Below are 4,893 nucleotides of genomic sequence, written 5' to 3' on the forward strand. Positions count from 1 at the left end.
ATTAAGAGATTCAAGGGCATTCTGCCGGAGTCTCCGTGCAGAGGGAACGAGTCTTTATTCATCCACACGTACTTTAGTGGAGACCTCGCACTAGCGGAATGCGCGATCGGTCAGGTCCCCGGGCACCGCAGTAGAATGGGTTCCCCGTGTTCATCCTTTGACGTTTGGTACAGGTTGTCATCCTTGGGTTTCCATCAACCGACACCGTTTAGTTCTGGGGTGAGACATGGATACGCGTCTGACCTCAAGGATGATTTGAAAAGTTCACTGTTGAAATGGACTCTTGAGCAAGATGGCACAAGTTGCCTCGCAATCGCTGTGCAGCACACCCTGTATTATCACGTGGAGGCTATGGAATACAAGATGATGATATCTCACACTGTCATGGACAATGACACAACGTTGGACATATTCAAACTCTGAATGTTATCTCTGTGGACGCGCACACGCACGCGCACACAAACGCACACATACCCACACACCTTAGTGTAGTAGTGGCACTTTGAGGCTTTAACTTGTATTTCTGGTCCTGTATATTTATACATCTCTCCATTGTATGCTATATAAAGAAATAAACAGCGTGGTTCCATTATTCTCCCTTAACCGTGTCTTCTTCTTCACTTTTCATCATTGTGTGTTGTTTTGTACACGTGTGATACACTTGTACTTTTTGGCAGCATCTGCTGACACGAAAAAGAAAGGCAACAAAACAAAACAAAAAAAAAGACAAAACAAATATGGATTACTCAGTGGATGATGATTATGTAGGTATGGATTACTCAGTGGATGATGATGATGATGATGATGATGATGTAGGAAGGTGGAAAACTATCGCTGGAGCTCTACATCGGGGAGCGTTAAACCACTGCGGGACATTTGAAACTACAGCCCAGGCCATAAACTACCTCCTTGCTTACCCAGACGGTGATGAACCTTGTACGAGCGCGGTAACCGCAGTCTCGCGCCGGCATCATGATTTCTACTACCATCCTGAAAACCTTCCCGGACCTGTAGGGCTGAGTAGGTTTTTTCAGTCAGGGGTTGCTGATCGGTGCACACTGTGCACTCGTATTAGGATAAGAATAGATGCAGGCGAGATCACATACAAGGCAGTGGTCACAATGGGAAAAGAGGTCCGAAACAATATTTCTGATGAAGATTTGGATCTAATGCGCTTGGAGCACCTGGCAATCATGCACACGCCTTTCTTCGCAATGCTCTTCGTAGAGCTGGTACATGACAAACATTACATGTTTCACATCAGCGAGAAGTCCATGCACAGCATCGCAAGTTACATATACGAACGCTTGAAAGAAGATAGCGAGAGCACGTTTGGCCACGGGGAGGATTCGTTTAGGTTTCTGAAACTTTGGTGGAGGTATCAAGACAGACGTAGCTCCAGGGACATGACTGTATCTATACCTTCCTACATGTGGTTGCATTTGGAGAAATGGAGCCCGAGATTGGATGCTTTCCTGAACAGGAAACCCGAGCCCTTGTACTCTTTTCTGCAGAGGCAGTGTTTGTGTCACGAAATATGGTCTGATGAAGAGACTGATGAACCGAACTGTCTGTTGAAACATGTGTCTTCTCCCAGGTTGACTGTGATACCAAACAGTCAAGCCTCCACTTTTGTGCTGAGCGTTTTTACCCCCCGGCTGCACACCGAGGATATTCTGCACTCCGCTGCGAGGGCGTGTAATGTCAGACGGGCCTCGCTTCAGAATCTGACAAGTTCAATAAGGTGCAGCAACCTCTTGGCACCGAGGCTTGACTGTCTGGTCTACGAGGACGTTGGACATGCGAAGGGGGTGATGATGCACGTTGTTACGACACTGGGCTTACACTGGCAGCCTTTAAGCTCCTGGATCGCGAGCGTGAAAAGTGGAGCCCTCTATGAGCAGCTAGAACACACCGTAGCCAAGGTCTTCCTGGGCGTCATGGGCTCTCTAAGAGACATGTGCTTGTCAGACAGAAGACCCCAGAGACAGTTGTATACAGAGACAGGACGAGACCGAGACTCCAAGTTAGCCCTTACGTTTTTTGTCCACAGGGAAACGAAAGATGTGCTTTCCCTTCTGCCCTACATTTCTATGCCTAGGATCTATCGGTCCTCCAGCTCGCCCAGGGACGAAGATGATTTTCGCTTTGCATGTGCGGAGCTTGCACTGCGTATCCTGTATTGTAATGCAGAAGGTGCAGACCGTGATTACACAGTACTCCACGGGAAACTTGGAGAGCTAAGGGCACTGTGGGCGGGTGGAAGACAGACTAGAGGTTCCACGACTTCCTCCTGTGAGCCACCCCAAAGCCCGGGTGCATACTACGGTCACACCGGTGTGCAGTGCAATACGGGACACTGGGTCACAAAGATTTACAACTTTTGCAAGTCTGGACTTGTGCCCAGAAACGCGTGGCTTGCGCTGATTCGGAACGCTGACGATGGAGTCAGAGACATGCGTGCGCTCGATGTGAGCAGTGTATGGTTAGGGGAGAGCAAGAGGTCGCCCACAGATGTTATGGCTACATTACTCGCTACAGGCTTGCGAGCACCTCTACGTGTCTGCGTCTTGGAAGTGCTCAAGACAGAGGAGGCTGCGGACTTGCGGGAAAAACAGCAAGGTACGACCACCCCTAAACCCGAACACTACCAGGGACTGCTGAGTATGGTGATAGGCAACAGAAGGAGTCCGAGCTGGAGCGATAGCAAGACCGCCTGGTCTGTGATGAACACGGATGTAAGCAAGCCCAAAGTTAGGGTGCGCAGTCAGAAGCGACACAGTGACTGTAGCCAAGGCAGGCCGGAGGCTGCAGAGAACAATAGTCCTCTCAATATCACCGATGCTGCACTCGGAAACATGAGAAGACTGGCCGAAGCCTTACAGGAGGATGACCTCTCGCTGGCCCGTGGCCGTTTTCCACAACATCATCGACGTGTCTTGCTACAACGCCTTCGTGCTGTGGCGAGAAATCAATCCGGATTGGTTACAGCGCAAGCGCAACAAGAGAAGGCTGTTTCTGGAGCAGCTGGGACTAGCGCTCGTGGACCCTTTGATCCGACGCAGGACCCACATGCCCCGCGGGGCTCCGGCTTCAGCTTCCATCGTCGTCGTCGCCTCTGCCTCCGACAAGAACAACAACAACAAAAACAACAACTCTGCCTCCGCCTCAACCAAGAAAACCAGAACGCTTGTCGAGCCTAGGAGGGCATCGGCAGCAGCGTCGGCAGCCTCGGGGGCCCTTGACAGAAAAGAACTGTGGTTAGATCCAAATGACTTGTGCTACAGGAACATGCTTTTCAATGAGGAGAAAAGTTTGAATGTGAAACCATTGCCAACAGACAATGGGGCTCAATAACATGTCCAGGGGAGGTGTGTGTGTGTGTGTGTGTGTGTGTGTGTGCGTGTGTGTGTGTGTGTGTGTGTGTGTCCCAGGTGGGGGGTGGAGGGGGTCCAAACAACCTACATAAGCTCAGAAAGGGAAACCGCCATGGTCAGTTACAGCTGTTCAGGTCACACATCTTTTACCCACTCGATTCCCCATTGCTACAGTGTAAGGTTGTACAAAATGGGCCTGGGACACAAAGCTATCCACGCGATGCTCGCAAATCCTCATCTAGCCCCATTTGAGGTGGTGGATAGACCAAGACCACGCCAGGACTGGATCCTGATAGACCATCTCTTGGTAATCCACAGAGTTAAGGAATCAGACCTCGTCCTGGAAGATCCGCAAGCCTCCATTTTAAACATGGCCGCAAGACTAGCGTCTCACTACATTTTGGAGGATGCAGATTGCCAGTGTCTTGTGCTCGTCAAGGACGGTGCACGGGCTCCGAAGCCGGCTGTGAGAGAGATCAGAGACAGCCGCGCCCTCGTGCCTCACATGGATTTCTGTACACGCAATATCTGTGCGATTGAATACTGGATGATGATGTTCTTAGCACGCATGGGTATGAAAAACAAGTTGTTTCTGGTAACTGGGGCTAAGGACGAGTCGTTTGTATGCGCAGACTCTGAGAAAAGAAACCTGATCTTGCTTCATGACCAGTACACGGAGCTGCAGCCCAGTCAGAGTGAGAGCACGCTTGAAGACGTACTCCGTCAGTCAAATCGCACTGTGCAGGAGCTGTTTGGTGGGATTCTCAAAGCGAAACTTGGATCTGCCATCGTGAGACCCAAAGGATTTGAGGGCGTCTTCCTGGCAACCTGCGCGGACCCAGCCGAGTCCACTCGAGTGGCTACATTGCAAGAAGCATGTATTCGATGTAGGAACACTGAGGCGGACACCCTGCTCGTTGCTCTGGCCAACCTTCTACCTGGAAGTGTGACATTGTGCACGGGTGACTCGGATATCGTTGCTGTGCTTACTGCTTGCGGTCGCGAAGGAATCACTGCGAGGTTGGACAACAGGAGCTACCGCCCCGAACGAGACATGCACGCATCGAGCTTCGGAGATCTACTCTTTGCAAAGCCAGAGCAGCAGTGCAATAGAGAAGTCTTGCAAGAGCAGCTGACATCTTCCGATGGAAGATTCAGAGCACTCTGCGACGTGGAGACTGAAGACAAATACGTGGGCCCAGACATTCCTGAGCAGCACGAGACATTTGAATCCTTCATGGATGGGCGTGAAAAGGTCAAAGAAAAAGAAAACGTGGTCAAAGAAAAAGAAAACGTGGCAAGATACCTGTATCTATCCGGAGTCAGGGGCTCTGTCTACAGCACCTTTCTGTCTCTGTTCTGTCAGTCTTCTGACACGAATAAAGCACTCGTATGCGAAGAATTGTGTAACTCAGCGAAGAAAGGGTCTTCTGCGAGAGGGAACCCAAGCAGGGTCTCTGTCATCTTTGAGACCCTACTGATCGTCGATTACAGTTCTGGCGAATGTGAGGACAGG

This window comes from Melanotaenia boesemani, chromosome 6 (genome assembly GCF_017639745.1).
Source record: "Melanotaenia boesemani isolate fMelBoe1 chromosome 6, fMelBoe1.pri, whole genome shotgun sequence".
Lineage (NCBI taxonomy): Eukaryota > Metazoa > Chordata > Actinopteri > Atheriniformes > Melanotaeniidae > Melanotaenia > Melanotaenia boesemani.